Source organism: Pipra filicauda, unplaced genomic scaffold, assembly GCF_003945595.2.
Source record: "Pipra filicauda isolate LSUMZ 115617 unplaced genomic scaffold, ASM394559v2 scaffold234_size1211729_pilon, whole genome shotgun sequence".
Classification (NCBI taxonomy): Eukaryota; Metazoa; Chordata; class Aves; order Passeriformes; family Pipridae; genus Pipra; species Pipra filicauda.
In genome coordinates this window covers 186,267-205,237 of record NW_024104348.1, presented here as the reverse complement: position 1 = coordinate 205,237, position 18,971 = coordinate 186,267, and the positions used below count along the sequence as shown (strand labels likewise).

Below are 18,971 nucleotides of genomic sequence, written 5' to 3'. Positions count from 1 at the left end.
CATGTTAATTTTTCAATCTGCTGTGAAACTGATTTCAGGAACATAATGGAAAGAGGAAACAATTGCATATTACCAACAATGCAAAAAAATGTTTGAAATATCCTATTTATCTTCCCTCTCTAAGGGATGTGGACTCTTTTGTACTCCTTGATGATGTGAATCACAGATCGCCATTCTGGGAATCAAGCCTATTCCCATTTACCAGTGTAATATGATCATTTAGCATAATTAACATACGATATTTCATTACTGCCATGGATTTGGACCAGATCTGAAATGTAAATATTTATTAAACTGTACATCCCAGTGCCCAGTGCTACACAATGGTGTAACTTAAGACACTCACTTGATTTGCTTTCTCTTCTGGGGACAGAGTTAAGGCTGCTGTGGGAATTCTCACTTTCATAACATAAGGCAGTTTAAACATTATAGACAACATTACATTAATTTCTGCAGTATCAAATTTTAAAGGTGTGGAAACAAGATGAAAGAGCTCACAGTACAGCAATAATTTCAAGTGGCACAAGCATGAACAGAAAGAAAACTCCTGGTACAAATAACAACCATTTCAATCTTCCCCAGCTATCTTTTCCCTAGTGTACTCCAACACCCAGCTTTCCCAGGACACAGGAATCAACAGAGCACCATTCTGTATGATTCAGAGCATGACACACATGCAAAAAGTAGTCAAAAAACTCATTGCAAGATGTAAATACACAGCAGCCTTAAGCAGAGACATTTTATGACTAAGCCAAGACTCTTTATAACAATCTTAAATTCTACAGCATGAAATTTCATAGGTTCTTTATCTTACATACTAAAACATTGTGTCTCATCTACTACAAATACAGATGTTACCTGCATCGATGCCTAACACCCCCAACTATCTCTTCATTCTTTGTCTTGCCACAGAAATACCTGGAAGCTATTCATGTCTGTGCTGGTTTTGGCTGGGGTAGAATTAGTTTTCTTCACAGTGGCTGGAATGGGGCTATGTTTGGATTTGTGCTGAACATAGGGTTGATAATACAGAGATGTTTTTGTTATTGCTGAGCAGGCCTTACACAGAGTCAAGGCCTTTTTTGCTTTTTGTGTGACCATGCTGGCAAGTTGGGGGTACATGGGAAACTGGGAGGAGACATGGCTGGGACAGGTGACCCAAACAGACCAAAGGGATATTCCAGACCATATGGCATCATGTTCAGTATATAAAGGGGGAGGAAGAAAAAGGAAAGCGGGGGACACTCGGAGTGATGGTGTTTGTCTTCCCAAGGCACCTTGATGGGGACTTGCTCTCCTGTAGATGGCTGAACTCCTGCCTGCCTGTGGAAAGCAGTGAATTAATTCCTTGCTTTGCCTGCATGCGTGTCTTTTGCTTTCCCTATTAAACTGTATTTATCTCAACCCACAAATTTTCCAGCTTTTACCCTTCCAATTCTCTCTCCAGTCTCGCAGGTGGGGGGGTGAGTGAGCAGCTTGGCTGCTGACTGGGGTTAAATCACAGTCATGTCCTATATCAAATGTATAGATTTTAAGCTAGTTGTATACCTCATATTAATGCATCTTATTATTAATTTTTCTCTTGGAAACACAAGGATCCTACTAGTGAAATTTTCCACAGCAGTTATACAAGAGAACTATTGCCTTGACACTGAAAGTGTCACACTGAAAAATCCCTCCCAGTATATTTCTCAGTTCTCCCTTCCATAAACAGCATCCCAAGGCTGATGCATCTTTGCCATGTGCCCAGGACTGAGCCATTGTGTGGCATCACCTGTAATGATGATTTACATAGGTGTAAAGGAAAGCTTCAGCATTCCTTTATATTAGCCTCACCTAACATATTCCTACCTTTTTTAAATTGCAAGGAGATTCTTTTCCTTCACAGACCATAATCTTCTTTCATTCATCCCAAAATGTACAACAATAGATGTTCTTCGCCTGCAGTTGTCTTTACAAGTTTTACACAGCAGCACAGAAATATGAAATAGTTCTTGGCAAGCCAAGTGCAAGAGTGGACTATTATCTCTCTGTTGCTATTACTGCTTGGACTTACCAACCTGCACTCCTTGCAGCCTTTGGCAGAACACATGACATTCAGCAGAGAGGTAGCTCACACTTTTCCTAAAGGAGCAAAACTTGCTTCTACTATGTCAGAAACATAATGAAAAGTTACTTCTAGCCAAGGCTAAATCCCTTTAGAACACAGGGAATGTAAAAACACAAAGCAATGGGCCTGCAGCTATACTAAGACAACTAACCCCAGGGTAGCAGTGGGTTCCTCCATGATAAGTCTATTTTTCCAACCTTTTATAGAATAGGGTGTTAATAGAATTACCCTTGCACAAAAGGATAAAACTTAGATGCACTAATGAAAGTGCTATCAGTTTGAACCCTGTTTTGTTCTTCCCTGCTTCCTTTCCCAAAAAATGTCACTGGTAAGAAAAGAGAGGAAGAAGAATATTTGCATATAATGAAGAGAATTACTGTCCTCTTCTGCTACATTTCCTTTGGTACTTAGAGCAGCATTTGGAGACAACCCCAACAACAACCATGTTAGTGTGGACTCTCTCAGTACTTGTGGAAAAAAAATAAGGGATTACAAGAAAGTTTCCTAAGGGCTTAGTGTTGGACCAACTCATCTACCCTTAATGTCAATGTGAGCAGTACGAAAGCCAAGGTTGACTGACTCCAAGTATCCTTCACAGAGATCTTACTTACTTGAGGTAATTCGATGTACACCAATGAAAAAGTCACAGATCAAACCTGGAGAGAAGAAGAACAAAATTAACTTTTTTGCCTTTTGAACCCATTTCCCACTACAAATGTAATTAGCTTAGGAGGACAGAAAGAAGAGATTAAGGGAGGGAAAAAAAAAGCAAACCCAAACAAAAACCAGGAAAAGGTATGTCAAATTCCACCTGCTTCTGAACAGAAGGAGTAAGTCTAAACACTGGTCTCCAGGGCATAATATACTGATTTCATCTGGACTGGAATTTAAATAATAGCAATTAGCAAAATATTAAAACAGATTTACAGAATCTAAAGGGAAAACAGAGACCATGGGGAAAAGCAAAAGTCGTGTGTCAATGAAGTCAGAAATACTAGTCAGAAAAATTCAGTGCTTCTACCCTTTGAACTTAGGTCCCCCATTATCACCATGACACCTGATGACCTGCCTACAGCAGAAAAAAAACAGAAATTAAGCAAGACCTTTCCTGATGAGCCATCCTACACTAACCTCACTTTCTGACTGGTCTCACCTTTGTTTCCAGTAAAACAAAATGGAATGAAACTCACACAAATCCACACCACGTAAAAGCACTCCACCTTCTCCAATTCATACTGGAACTTTTAGGGCTGTAACAACACTACTCCAATGCCAGAAGGGTGCTACAAAAATAGCAAACTGACCAGAGTGAGACTAGGACTTCCTCCAGCCACATGGAGAAGACACAGAACAGTACCATCTCCAGTGTTTAAAAGCCCATCAAAATTATTGCAGCTGCATACAAAAAAAAGTACAGACTGATCATTTAAAAAAGAATAGTGATTATTCACTAAACTCTGTCACCAGAAATGTTTTCATTATTCCACTGTTGTTGATTTTTAAATGAATGCTTTCCCTTGGCCTGCTTCACTGTACCAAGTAAGATGATGAAACATTTTTGTTGTTTTCACAGTGTATTTACTTACCTGCTTGAGCACATGGACACCTAAACATAACATACAAATCAGTTCTATATACCTTCCTTAAAGGAAACTAATACTACATGAGCACTAGGCTCATCACTGATGTCAGGCTCTATGTCAAACACACTCAGAAATCCACCCAACCTAAATAGCTCCCAAAAGACAGAAGTGACAACAATTTCAGCCACTGAACTACTCATACAGAAGTCAAATGTTGCTCAGCAATAAATAAAAACTGGGGGAAAAAAATTGAGAATTAAATAATCCAAGTTTCCCACAGTTCCACTCATAAATATTGGCTAGTTAGTCAAACTGATGTCACACACAGTATGCTGTCAACCACATTTAGAGATGAACTCCATTTACCACTGATGTAAGACTGTTACGAACACAGCACGATCTGTAGCAAATGGTCTGAGAGAAGTACTTCAAGTCATGTAATCCAGTGACAGACAGCAGTCCTAGCCACATCAGAGATACACTGCTTGGCTTGACAAAACCAGGTCTATGCAGTAAAATTAAGAAAGGAAAATTAAATGCTTGCAAGAAAACCGCTGGAGGAAAGAGGTCTTGCTGTTAACATTGACAACAAACTCAAAGAAACAAGAACCTTCTGACAGACCAGAACCAGTGGAATGAAAATTCACAGGCAGATGAACTGAAGAGCTCAGTTCAGCACAAGACTCAGCACAGGCGTCAGGTAGGTACAAGGTTGTTGCACTGAATGATGCTGTTGGAACAGCCACTCTGCACACCCTTCAGAAATTTGCATCTTTCACCATGGTATCTACATGAGTAGGGAACTGTACTCAGCAGCCAGGTAACCTCTCCAATTCACAGTTCGAAGCTGAGGGAAGTAAGGAGACAGGTCTACCTTTCAAAGCATAAGTCCTACAATATGAGAGCTAGCAAAACCCAGAAGAAAATGTAGATCTTTTCTCCTTTAGAAAGCTCAGGTAGACACATCTCCTGATAACTGTTAGGTACATCACCACACTTCATCCTCTAAAATAAAGCATGCTTGTCTTCCAGTTCCTCAAATCATGCCCCAAGGGTGAGAAAAGTCTGTTTGCTTTTGTAAATGGATGCCTTGGACTAATGTTATCAGCACTAGGTAAATACCTACTTTGGCTGCCACTGACAGTTTCGAGTTTGCTATGGGGATATTCTTTTTCTGAAGTATGGGATGGATGGATTTTATCAACAAAATTAAAACCTACATGTCTGACTACTTTCAGATCTTTGAAACAGAAATTGCACTGTCTAGTGATCCAAGCAGAAACAGTCTGATAGTAATCTTACTAACTTAAGAACACTGAGCACAGAACATAACCTCTCAGTGTCTCTTAAATTAAGAGGGACACCTTAGCACCTTCAAAACAGACAAGAGCCTTAAGAAAATTTTGAGAAATCACTTTCAAATTTTAAAAACAGATTAAATAAATACTATTTGCTGAAGCAGGAAGAAAGGTGGGGATTCCTGCATGAAGCAATATTTCTCTTTAAAGAGCTCTTTAAAAAGCAGTTCAGAAAAACAGCTACATATCTAAATTACTTGGACCTGTTTTGCTTCCCTTGCTGTAGTTTAATGTAGAAAGAGCAAGGAAGAAATGGACTAAAGACAGCAAAACAGAATCTATGGTTCTCTTACCATAGAATGAACTTTCTCAGCTCTTCAAAGAGGAATTGAAGCTGGGAAAATCAAGGTACAATGAGACACAAGCAGGACTTTCTGCTTTCATAAAAGAAAGCAAGATGCAATAGGGACTTCTTCGAACTCCCTGGAGAGTAGGAAATGAAAGGTGAATTTTTCAGGGAAAACTGACTGCTTTCAAGGACATGTCTTCAGAAATTATCTTAAGAAAAACAGAATGAAAAGGGAAGAGTTTCTTGTTTAAGTTTTGGGGGATGCTTTGTGGTGACTATTCATCAGGGAACAGTGGGACAACATGGAGCTTGGAAAACTGAAAGGCACACAGATAAATTTACACTGGTGTGGGAACTTAAGACACTGTTTTCATTTCCTCCTCCTGGTTTTCCCTAGAAGATCCCCTCTCTGCTTCACAGTCCTTTTCACTTTGCCTCCTGTATAACTGAAATAGAGAACACATCCAAAAAGCTCCTCTTCACAATGAAGTTTCTTCCTCTACAAACAGTCATATTCCTCTATGGATCACTGGTCCCAACAAGTACTTTTACCATTGCTGCCTTATCCTAATCTATGACCCTATTCACCCAAAATACTGTCTTGAGTCTTCCCTGTTACCCACCTGAAATAGGAGAAGTTTCAGAGTGTAGGATTTATTCCATCTTCCATCCTGAGTGGGTGCGAGGGGAATATATTGGAAATTTTCCCAGAGCTGCAGGGCTTCCCTCTTGCTCTTTATCTTTGATGGTGTCAAATAGCTCAGTAATAGGTGTCAACACTCCCCATATCTGCCTCTGCTGCTGTCCACAGTGTCCCAGGTGCTATGAATGCAGTCTTGCCTGTCCTGCTATTTCTCCATTGCTGGGAAACAGATCAGCAAGAGCCTTTTTAACACTCAGAGCCACTGTTACTTGGCAAAACTTTGTGAGACAGCACAGCAGCACTGGAGAGATCCAAATGCTCTGCTGTATGAAAGAGAATAACTTTATTTATATTTGGAAGGTTTCCTGTACAGGCTTTTAAGCCAGCCATTTAGGTTTTTATTTTACAAGGAGACACGCTCCCATCTGCATGTTAGTACAGGTCTCTTCTATTGCCAGAACCATTATCCCATTCCCCTAATGGTATTTTGTCCACATGTATATAAATATATATAAACAATACTGTGCAGACTGTCCTCCAGTGGAAACAACACACTAGACATTCTTAGAACGTTGCTTTCTATCCTTCACAACTTCAGCTGCACTTTCTTCAGACAAAGTCAAGTAACAACCCTCATTCACATATGGTTACAGTCTTAAAATAAAATGGAATGCAAAGGTGATTTTGGGATAAGTATGTATTTAAGAAATCAGGGAACTGTCTAAAATAAAGCTAGTTGAACACTACCTCACACTCAACTGTATGCAGAATTATGGGCAAAAAACAGAAATAGACACAGAGAAAGGGAAATATGCTTTCAAAAGCATTCTTGAATTATTTAACCTTTAGAAATGTGCAAATCAAAATAGAAAGTCTCCTTGCCTGTGCTTAACATGAGTTTTGAGTATGGCTGCAATCACCATAAAAAGTGTTTGTCAGCATACTGCCATAAGGCACTTGAACAGACAGCACTGACCACCCAATTGCACAAGACAAGGAACTTGGGTTAGTAACACTAAGTACGCAGTGCTGTCTCTCAGGCTTTGCCCCTCTGTGTCCATATTCATTTGAAAATTAGTAATGATTACCTAGAGGTTATAGAGAAGAGTGCAGCCCATGAATAGAGCTAAAACTACCATCTAGCTCTGTCACAACATTTTCTTTTCTATGAGTTCTCTGCACCAGTGTCCTAAAGCCAGAATTCCTTCAACTTCAAGTCTTGCCTCTCTCAATCCTGCAGGTCAAATTAATTTCATTAGGAGTAAACTTGAAGGACACCAAATACAGGAAAGTTCACAGAGCCCTCTGTTCTCTATGATTTGCATTGATCCCTGTTCCCTAGGACAGAGTCTTAAAATTTTGAGCTAAGTCTCCTTCAGACTTGCTGGGTGTGCCATTTCAGCATTCTGTTCAGTGTACCACCTCATCCTTCCTTTTCAGCCCTTCCTCCCATGGGAGGGGTCCAGACTTCCTCTCCCTTAGCCTACTGCCTTCTCAAGGTTCCTGCCTTCCCACCCACTCCTCCCTGAGCTCCTTCTCCAGTCTAACCCTGCCTCCTCCCCGCACATGCCACATATGGCTAACGCAGCTTTTGTGGTCCTATGCCTGCATGAGGTCAGTATACTCCCTCATATCCTTATTTTGAGTTTACACAGACCAGCCCAAGCAATTGTAAATCATTGAAGACTGCCCACAGCAAAGGCAGCTCTACTTGAGCAATATCAGTGTAGAAGCTAAAGCTCAGGTAATACAATTCAGCTGATTCTAGAGACATACAGCGACTCGGCCTCAAAAATGTAACCAGCTTTTCACTAGTTAATGCAGTTTGTTTCCTCTTCTGCATTTGTAACAGGGATCATGGAAATAAACACCCTAGCTATTAGTCACTTCCACCTTCAGAAATATCAGGCATTAGAACAGCATGACAGTGTTTGCATTAGAAAGGAGAAACTCTGACAGCAAAAGGGAAAAGTGTTTTCAAAAGAATTTTAATAAGAAAAGTTTTCCTGTTATACTTTTTGAAACAAGGATTAATGCAAACTTCAAATCTTTTAAATTTATGTTACTACTTCAGTATAACCATAATATTACAATATCATATTCACATCACTGCAAAGAAATGCTAAGCTTAATTAATACCTTTGTTCACTTAAAGGCTTATTGGAGCATATTTTTATAATTTAGTCTGCCTCATCTGCCTGGAGCTATCCCTAGAACCTGCCTGTCTGTTTTATAATCTTGATTTTAAAAGCTTTTCAACAATAGAACTCTTTCACCTGTCCTCAACAGGCAATCTAACAGCCTAATACAACTCACTGGCATCAAAACGCAGCTCATTACTTACTGGGGATCCCACATTTCTTTCTTTTGTGTGAAGCATGGTCAGATGCCTCCTTTTCTACTGTGCTTGCAAACAAGTCAAAAGCAGCTGGGTTCTGCCCAAAGATCATGCCTTATTCTACAAACTCTAGCCCTCAAGACTGGCATTGACAGCAATGAATGCAAGTGCTTGGAATACCAGAAAAAAAAACAGAAGGAAAGGTGAGGTAGGATTTGAAAGACGTTTAAGCAACAGTGCTGTCTAACTGTGGTAGCAGACAACCCACAGAAACACACAACTTTCCTAGAAACACTTGTGCAACGAAGAAAGCATCCAACACCTTTCACTGGAGAGCAATGTCTTGCCTCATCACAAACACACCACAGAAAACATGTCACTGAACAAAAGGAAGTGACCCTGAAGATGGACTTAATGTTTTTTTTCCCAGGAAACATAATGCTGACAGAGCAATGCATGTTTCATCTGAGAGAGGCTACAAGGAGTAGCAGAAATTGTCTCTAGACTCCTCAGTTTTAGGAGACCGGGAAGATAAAGAGAAAGCACAGAGTGCACTAGTGATACCTCTTTACTCTCCAATAGAGCATCTTATTACATATGAGTAAAATATAAACAAGATTGTATCTTCCCAATGAGTACTTCTCCTCAAAATTAAATTCTATCATGCATTTTACTGAGTGAAGAGAAGACAGTTCCTCAGCACATCCCTACTTTACAATTTACAATTTCACTGCCATGTAGAGAAGACAAAGACTTATTTCTGATCCACTCACATTCTCTGGTTATTGCCAAGCTGGCCCTACCAGGATTGACTCATTCCTAAAATCTGCTAACAACCATGGCACAAATGGGGAAATGCTCTGCTGAACCTGACATGTTTGTTCTATTTTCAAGAGAATCAAAGAAGGTAACCCCTCAGGTAAGAACTCTTCCCTGATCATACTCTGTCTTTCCCCAAGCTTAGCACCATCTTTTATTGTCATCACACTTCCTACATGAATTTTGAAAGAACACTGTTTTGCCTATTTCAGAAAGCATCTTTAAGCAACATAATGCCAAAAACGCACTTTGCACTTTGAGAATCACTAAAGGAAAGCAAGTTTTCAAATACAAAGTATCCTCCTGACCACACACACACACAGAGCTGTTCAGTATAAGCTCCTAGCATAGTGAGGAAAATTTTTAATTTAATTTTTTAAAATTCTTCTTAGTATTTTAGCAGCACATCAGCATCCTAAAACCTTTCTTTATTTCTTCATCTGGGGCACTTACAAGTATTGCTAAAGTTTTGCAGACCTCCTTCCTTCTCAGACCAAATGGCTGCTTGATCTCAGGATCAAAGAACTCATGTTGGAGCGGGCCTGAGGGGGTTCCATTCTGCTTTACTCTAGACAGGGCCAGCTATGAGGTCCCAACAGGACTCTATCCATTTTAGTCTTGAAAACCTGTGAGAGCAAACAACTGGGCAGTATGTTACAACATCTGACTGTCCTCATTGCAGGAAAGACTTCATTACATCTAGCTTGAACCTCTTGTTTCAACCTGTATTTGTTGGCCCTCACACAGCCACCACCTACCAAAGTGAAGAGCCTAGCTCTGTCCTCTTGAGAACCTCCTCCTAATTGCTGGAAGGTCACTATAGGTCCCATCAAAGTCTTCTCTTCTCCAGGCTGAACAAGCCTGGTTCCCTCGGCATACAGCCCCTATGCAGTACGAGGGCTCTGAGAGCCCTGAGGGGCCTTTAAATATACTCATTAGCCTCACATCCACCCCTGCTCTCTGTTCATGGCATCAGAGGCTTCATTTAACCTCTGCCTGTGGCCTTCAGTGCCTGCCAAACGTATGTTTTAGGTGTGCCTGTCTCCAACCATGCCTCTGTATGGTCATGGACCCTACTGATCCAGACCCTGACCCATGGTCTTGCTTCCCCACTTGACCTCAGACCTGCTGCATCACTGTTGACCTGCTCAGTGGTGACCATGTCTGGCCCTAACTACCATCTGTCAGCCTGATCCTGACCTGCTGATTCACACCTGAACTTGATCCTGGACCTGCCTTATCATCACAAACCTGCTTAGTGATCCAGACTCATGCTTGGCACTGTCAAACTCGGTACCACGGGACAAGGCCCTGATTGGTGGGGCACCTGCCTTGCCAGCTGGGTTACCATACTCAGTTCCCAGCTCCCCATCCCTTATCAAGGGCCACCTGTTACAACATGCTCTGGCCACTGATGGTCCTAATGGCCCTCCACTGGACTAGCTTCAGTTTATCCATACCTTTCTAGGCTCTGAGGGCAGAAAACTGGATGCAGTCTGCTAGGCTCTGTATAACAAGTGTTAAGTGCATGGAGATAATCACTTCCTTGGTATACTGGCTGCAGCCTTACTAAAATAGCCCTGAGTATTGTCAGCTGCCTTCGTTTCCACAGCACGCCACCAGCTCACGTTCAGCTTCTTTAAAGTATCTCATCTCTTTTTTTAACGCATCAATAAATCTAGTGACATTCTTGCAACATAGAAAACTAATGGGGCATTGCTCACTTGCAAACAGCACAATTCTGAAACATGACTAAAGTGAAAAACTGAGATGGGTTTTCAACTGTAAAACCCCAGTGTCTCAGGTATGTTAACATACTGTTTCTAAAACAAGCAGTCACTTCTGCTCCGGGCCCAACTAGCTCCATACCAGCTCCCACAGAGTAATACCAAGACAAAGTTTTGTATTCTCTACTGCAAGTTTCATATGCTAGTTTCATATGTGACACAAATGTGAAAGTAACTACTCCAAACAGTGCTGCTGCCTAAGTGTTGTTTTGCTATTTTAATCTGTGCTCTTCCAAGTTTTACTTTTCTTTTGCCATTTTTAGTTTGTGCATTTGAGGAGGAATGGCTTAAACACTAAACATACAGTTGTGTTGGAAATACCTTCATGGACAGGCTGAGGTTTGGCATGCATTGGAAGAAAATAACTTAAAATAGCCTGGAAAGCAAAGACTGTGGGATATGCATCTCTGATAGCTATTTTCTGTTAAAATAACCACAATAGCTAAGATAACACTGACATTCACAGTTAACCCTCTACCCTGCTCAAGAGAGATGAACAGAATTGTTCTAACCTCAGAGCTTTGTCTAAATAATGCAGATGAATCTGCATTAGTTACATTCTGACCTCAAGGTCTAATGCAACTTTATTCATGAGAATTAGGTTTAAAGAAAGGGCAGGTACACAAAACCAAGTTTGACATAAGTCTTACAGCCCCATTATAGAAAAGCCGTTGTATGTAGGATTTGCAATTTGATCATCACAGGTCTAAAAATACGAAAGGGAAAAATTTGGAGGCAGATGCTATATTAGCTCCTTGAAGCTGAGGAAAAATGCAAAATGGAAGCAAAGGACACAGAACTATGAGGACTGATTTTTTTTTTCCTTAGTGTTCTCAACATCACATTGCTAATTTATCTTTTGACATTCTTAAAGTCATTGAGTGCTAACTTTGGGTCCATATTCTATACCAATAAAAGTCATATGAATGCATTTCTTCAGTGGCTATTTACAATTATTCATCATGGCTACAAAGGACTCCATCTATCAGCTTAACAAATAAACCATTAAAACTGTTTGTGGCACCTGTTACTAAGAACTTTGCTAAGTAACATGTTAAGTTTTGGCTTCCACAGGGAAAGTTTAGGTCCACCGAGGAGTAACAGCACAAACAAACTGTATGATTCAACTCTCATGGCTGTCCTGGAGAATATTCAACTTTTTCCCAGGTAACTTACCCCGGAGCCTTAAAATAAGTTCAGTGCAGTCAGGTAGAAAAATCAGGTGCCCCCAGTCCTAGCCCTGTGGCTCAAACCACAAAACTATACAGAGTAAAAGCACAGAACAAAAGAGTTGATAAAAGGATTAAGTAGGGAAATGCAGTGTTATTCACCCTTGTAGTCTAGTTTTTCCCCCAACACAGCATCCCCATACCACAGTTCCTCCTCTCTGCCCATGAGAAATCTCTGGAGCTAAAGGCCTTTTCGAGAGGCAGAGCTCACGGAGCTCCCACCTCCCATCAGGAGCACGGTGACAGGCGGATATCAGCAAGAAAAGTTTCCAAAAGCTTGAACGGGAAAAAGCAAAGCTGGAGTCAAGTTTTACATAAGAAGGGGGAAGGCAGAAACTGCTGGCACCACCTCCGCGGGCGGCTGACGAGGGGAGCTGTCAGCCCGCCGTGGGCTCGCTCCCCATCGCACCCCGGACCGCAGCCTCCCTCCCGCGGGGGCTTCTCCGCGCTCCCACCCCCTCACACCTCGCTGAAGCCAAAAAGGTACCCCCACCGCCAGCCAGCAGCGCTGTTCCAGGCGTGTTTTCCCCCGGTGGCGGGGAAAAATCAGTTCCCAGCCGAAGCCATCAGCTCCAGCGAGGGATGGGCACCCCGGCGGAGAACAGGACCGCGCACGCAGACGCCGCTGGGCTCGTCTCATCCCACTGAACTAACTTTCCTGTTTCCGCAAAAATCACACAGGCACCGGAGGAGGGGTGGGGGGAGGTTACTGTTTCCACCAAACGCTCTTCACCCCCACGAGCCACCCGCTCCCCTATCCCACCGGGACCCCGCCGCTCCCCAGCGTCTCCAGCTGCCGGGCCGGCGACCCCCGGCCCCTGCCAGCGGCGACCCCCGGCACGCCCGCCACGGCTGTCCCCCGCCATCTCCCATCTCCCGCGGCCGGGAAGCGCCCGCAGGTCCCCGCCACCCCTCGCCCCCCGCGGCGCCGGGGCTCACCCGCGCGTCCCTGGGCCGGGCCGGATGGGGCCGAGTGGAGGGGGAGCGGCGGAGGTACGGCAGGACACGGCTCCAGCTCCTGCCAGCGGAAACGGGAGGAGGGGCTCGGACCGGCGCTACCGAGCGGGGAGGAGCTGGGGGCGCTGCCCAGGGGAGGCTCCAGCCCCGCGGAGGAGGGGAGGGAGGGAGCGCTGCCGGCCGGGTACTCCGGCGCATCCCATCCGCTCCATCCTGCGGAGACCCTTTCCCAGAGCTCTGCCTAGAGCTGGGTCGCCCGGGGTTCGCTCCGCTCCCTCTGTCGCTCGCGGGACCCTCCGGGACCTCCCTCGGGTGGGCGCCAGGAGCATCCCCGGCGTACCCTCCCGGAGCTGGAGGGATGCGCCCGGGGCGGAGGGTACGTACATCGTCCCCTCAGCTGCCCCTCTGCCCTGAGGGACCCGCGGCTGAACGTCTCCTCTGGGTTCAGAAGGGCAGTGGCAGTGCTCGCGCCCGCAGGATGGAGTGGGCGCAGCCCACTGGCTCCTGGACCACTGCTGCAAACGGCAAACCCAGGCTAAGATGCTCGGTGGTCCCAAGCCCACCATGACTGTTAGTATATTCCTACGTCTTCTAGCACAGAGGGTAGGTATGTCAGAGTGCTCGCCTGAGCTTTCTGTGGTCGCAGCAGGAGTTGTAGACAGGTGGAGGTCGGTCTCTTCTCACAGGTAACAAGTGATACGAGAAGAGGAAACATCATCGAGCTGTTGGAAGGTTCTAGCACGGACCACTAAGCAAAATATTGTGTGATGGGGAAATGGCCTAGAATTGGAGCAGAGATGCCTACAGGAGTAGACCAGTGCGGTTATGGACATGGGCCTCCAGAGAGGAACTGTATTTTACAGTGTATGAAGAGCAACTCAAGGCTTTTTCATTACATGTTTTTGCAGAAGGAAGATTTGTTTCACATTCAAAGGTCCCCTGTGTATTCTCATTTCCTTCTCTGGTGCTGCTGCTGCTGTCACACTTCTCAGTTCAAGGGCATGTTCACATCAAATACGTTTTCTCATACCTTCCATTCTGTCCTAAGTGGATTTTTATAAACTGCCTGCTTCAACAGACTCTAAGCATCCTGGTGGTAGTGCTGCCAGCAACACAACTGTCATCTGCTGCATATTTGTTTCTCTCTTCCCATAAGTATGTGCAGCAGCTCTCTGTTCTTCATTTATTTATGTACAAAAGTACCCAAATGTTGCTGCGTGTTTGCCTTAAAGCAAGTAATGAAGGAAATATGTCTTGCAATGCAGCAGGAGATAAAAAGATCTGTGGGAAGAATTTTACTTGATTCTTTGGTTCTAGACTTCAAAAAAAGGTCAATCTCCTGGATGCTCCTCTAATGCAGGAACTCCCATTCTACCTGAGAACTGAAGGATCTTCATTTCAGAATTGTTGTCAATCTTTAAGTAACTCACTTTGGAGATAAATGGCTACTTCCTCAAAGACAAGCAGCACAGGAAGTCAGCAGACAACAACATGTTTGACAGTTTTGGTGGAGTGTTATTGTTGTTTGGTTGGTTGTTTAACAGAAACAGCATGATGTTGTGTTCTTCACCTGTTGACATAAGCACAAGCAGCTTTTTACTCAGGTATATGGGATTTCTCTAGTTCAAGTGAAAGCAAAAAATAAATATGTAAAATCAAGTCATCGTTTGGGTGTCTGTCTCGGAAAGAAGGTAAAAAAAATGCACAGAAAGAAGATAAAAGATATATGGTAGCTTTGTATGAACTTGATCATTCAGGGAAAAGCTTGAGGATCGCTGTGAAACTGGGGAATGGAGTGGCTGATACTGCAGCTGCATTTTCTACCAAGGAGACCATGCTAGTCTGCAGGTCTCAATTATACCAGTAAGTTTAGGGAAGTAATCTTCATACACTTGTGTTTCAGCTTCAGCTAGCTGTCTTCCACACGAACAAACCTAACACAGGAACACTCTGATGTTGTCCATAGAGTGAGGAGCAGAAAGAGTTGCACCTCATCAGCAGTACATTTGAACCCATGGCATCTGACCAGAAAACCTAAAGGCTACATAGAGCTTTTGAGAACAGCTTTAAGTAGCTGAATTTGAGGCATCTAAAAATGGATGCACGCTTTCCAGTGTGACTCACAGGACATACTCCCTTTACTGTAATAGCAAGTCTATGGCTTTGGGTCCCAGCCACCAATTTCAGATGAAACAATAACATGGCAACAGTGCTGAGTACTGTGGGGAAATTAGGGACTTTGAGAATGAAAGTCTGTGCTTTTCTTTTTAACAGAATGAGATCACTCATCTAGACTCTCTAGGTTCTTCCCATCATTATTGCTATACTGTCCACTTGAAGGAGGTGAGGGTGCTTTTCTTTAGTGATGCTCTATTTCTTTTCCCCAGAATAAGCACCAATACTTTTGTGGCTCATTTAAGAGGCCAAAAATGGTATGGATCACAGATCTGGAGTCTTGACTGGTTGCTGAATTAGTGTGTTAAATCACCCAAATGCAGGCAAACATGGCTACCAGTGTAGTAGTTACGGACCTGATGTCCAAGAGATGGACTGGGACTGCACCTCAGGCTTTGAGGTTACTGACAGAGCTGTTATCAACATAAGCTTCTGACCATCCTTCCCTTGTAGAGAGTAGCCCTGATCTTGCCATCCCATTACAAGCTTGCAAGTTGCCTGTTGCCTCTCTGCTTGGTTTTGATGTAGACTCTGCTTGCAGGACTCATGAAAGAGCATGACTCCTGGGCAGCTTCCTGGAGGCTCAGCATATGTTCTTCCTGCCTCTTCTACAGCTCTAGAGCAAATTTGAGGGTGTTCTCACCTGTCTGAATTAGTTCTTTGCTGTCACCACTCAAGTTCTTCACCTCCTTCATCTTGCCAAGACGTCAGAGAACCAAGATAAAAATGAGCAGGAAAATGGAAAGGTCACTGAGAAACCATTGCACCAAAGGCTAAAATAAGTGTAATACTCAAGGAAATAATGATCCTTGGGTCTAGATTATGCAGTAGAAAGAGATTTAAATTCAATACCTAACTTTGCCTCTAGGCCTACCTACACGTTTTCTTTGTGGGCAATGTCAGCTTTAAGAAGTTCCCACCCCCTCATCACAGATGAATGAGGGAATTCAAATGAACTTGTCTTACCTGAAGTGTTTCTTTTGGCTTTGAAGTAAAGATGAAGGGAGGGCTCCTGTGTTACCTAGTTTTGTGTTGTTCAGACCCATGGTGTGTTGTCTTATCGCAGAAGACTATCTTTAGGTGGAATCATTTTAGCAATTCAGTTTGACATGATTCCACAAGCAGATGCAGCTGCACAAATTAGGACTGATAAATTGAAGCACGTACACTAGAAAAAAAAGTAGTCACAGCTGAATGGAAACTTTTGAGGTGCTTTCTTACAAAGAAGATATTTACATCCCTCTTTCGTCACTTTATCTTCTAATATCTCAGCGCTGTAGCTGTAAAGTGACCAGGGGAATCAGCTTTTGCTGGTTTGCCCTTTGATTTTACAGCAAGTTCTTACAGGCTGAGGTTAGCATTTCTGATATTTCTGCCCCAACAGAAATTAAACTTGAAAAAACACTGACATCCTCATTTGTTAGGTTCTTTAGAGTTCAATTTAGCCTTTCCTCTTCAAACCAGGCTATCTCTTTTTTTTTTTACCTATACTGCTTTTTGGTGTTTGCTTTGCTTTATTTTTAGCAAAACTGCAGCTGGCTCTTAGTTCTGATTTACTGTCTGGTTTCTTCTGGTGAAATTCCAAGAAAGGAAGCCTTAGGGACAGATATCTAGAGTCCTTTCAGTCTTAGAAGCATTTTTACATGGATCTCACCCATTCTGCAAGGGGACAGAAGCCTTTTAGTCCAGACCAAAATTTCCAGTACTCCTTTTGCTTCACAGCTTTATTAAATCTTCTTCATCTGGTAGCCTACATAAAAGCAAGCTCTCCCAGACACACGAATTTTCTTTTGGTTTCTCTGCTGAGTTTGAAAGGTGGGTAGATGTCTCTTGCTGACCGTTGTTACTGACACCAAGGATCTGTAAAGTCCAAGCACAAGAGTAGAGAGGAATAATGCCAGGGAATAGTCTTCCATTGTTATCAATGAAAAAAGAAAAACAACTACACGAGCGTCCCTAAATCAACTGCCCAAAGATTTCATCTGATCCTCAGCCTGTTGGCTTGTGTTAATTGTTTTGATAACATCTTAAAACTCTGCTAATGCAGTTTTATTCATGATCAGCTGATGAACTAAGTGGACTTCTAGGGCTCATCTCCTTCAGGGACTACTCTGTGAAGTCTGCTGTCGTGGTCTAAACCTGCAGTGGATGCATGCAAGGCACCAAGCTCATGTTTGCAGGAAAGTACCAGTACAAATCACAAGCAACTTTCCATCGCTGGGGTCTTTCTCCGAATGAAGCCTGGCTTCATTTCAAAACACACTTGTCTGTGTTGGCCAAAAATACTTTTCCCAAGAGTCAGTCTGTTTTTTTTGTTAGCGAGGTTTTATTTGATTTGCTGTCTGCTCCATGCATGGTTCAGAGATCAGAAGGAGATTGCGTAGGGCTGAAATAGGCAGGAGCATGCATCAGTAATGGACTGCAGCCAGTTGGTGCTGTTCATATCTGTGTGGCTAACTGGAGGGGCTGGCTGGTTTCCAGAGATGTAGTTAATTCACTCCTGGGTGGTTTGATCACCTGGCTGTGACTAGCAATAATACCCGATGGGCACTGGATGGGCAAGAGTAGGCTCTGCTTACATGGATTTTTCAGGTGCAGCAAAACAGCAGGCATTTCAAGATGCTTTTTTTTAGGTGTTTAAAGTACTTGGTTCATCTTTCTCCAAACTTGACTGATTCTGGTTACCAGCCATGCTGATCTCATGGAAGGCTGTTGGCATCTGTGTTCTGTATTGCTGTTTGGAAGTCAGTACTTGAAGGCATTTCTTTGTCTTGGAGAGAGCAGGCAGAGCAGGAACTTTGTGTACAGGATGAAGGTGTAGATTTTGCTCAATAGGTGCAAGCAAAAGTTCTGTCCTTTACCATCCACTTCTAGCTCCTGCACAGAGAAGGTTAACAGCACTAGCCCTGCACAGTCCTGAAAAGCAGCCTCTGAAAGTGTAGGGTCTGCAGGATTGGGGGGAAAAAATACTTCATTAGATATAAAAAATTGGTGGAGCCCTTTTCCTATAACAAGAACCAAAGCATCTTTCTCCAGCTCTGACTTCATGGCATTGTCTTTGCTATCCTCCTTACCCATGTCCTTTCCTTTCCATGCTTCCAAGCACAGGTTATGACCTAAACACAGGCCAGGAGCAGCAAGGTGCAGTGTGCACGTAGAGGTAGTATGTTCCACAGTAATATCTGATGAAGACTAATCCCTGTGAGGGACCTCCTACATGCAAACAGAAATTTGCACTTAGTTACAACAGATCAACTGGCTTAATGAGGAAATGAATCATTTAGTCCCCATTCCCCATCAAATTGTTTGTCCCAGCCATAGGACTGTGCCTGGCTACCAAGTACATTTCCTGTTCAGTGCCTGCCACAGAGCATCATGACCCTTCCCTCAGCGTAACATGAATGGCTGGATCTTCTCCCCACATCAGCAGCATTGTGGGGACCAAGATTATTGCCTCTCAGTGACTCTTGAGTAAACAACCTCAGTTTACAAGTAAAGCAGAGAGGCTGTGTTTGATTGCCTTGGAAACATGGAAAGCTAACCTCTCACTATTCTCTCTCTTCCTTCTCCTTGGCAGTTTGCTGGCCAAGTGGCATTCTTTACAATACTTCTGCACTTCACTGTCTGCAGCTGCAAGTAGAACAATTTGATCTTGGTAAACAATAATTTTAGTGGTGCACAAG

The 18,971-nt window shown here is 43.2% G+C and overlaps 1 protein-coding gene across 2 annotated transcripts in view; it reads right to left on the bottom strand.

Moving 5' to 3' along the window:
• Positions 1 to 13,163, bottom strand: part of TSPAN9 (tetraspanin 9) — a 172,387-nt gene extending 159,224 nt beyond the window's left edge. Inside the window, exons 1-2 of one of the 2 annotated variants that reach the window (XM_027722101.2) lie at positions 13,096 to 13,163; positions 2,722 to 2,766 (exon numbers count right to left, since the gene is read on the bottom strand). The gene's annotated coding sequence lies outside the window, so the exon portion shown is untranslated. The remainder of the gene's footprint in view (positions 1 to 2,721; positions 2,767 to 13,095) is intronic. The other variant, XM_039381612.1, reaches the window with a different exon arrangement.
• Positions 13,164 to 18,971: the final 5,808 nt, after the last annotated feature.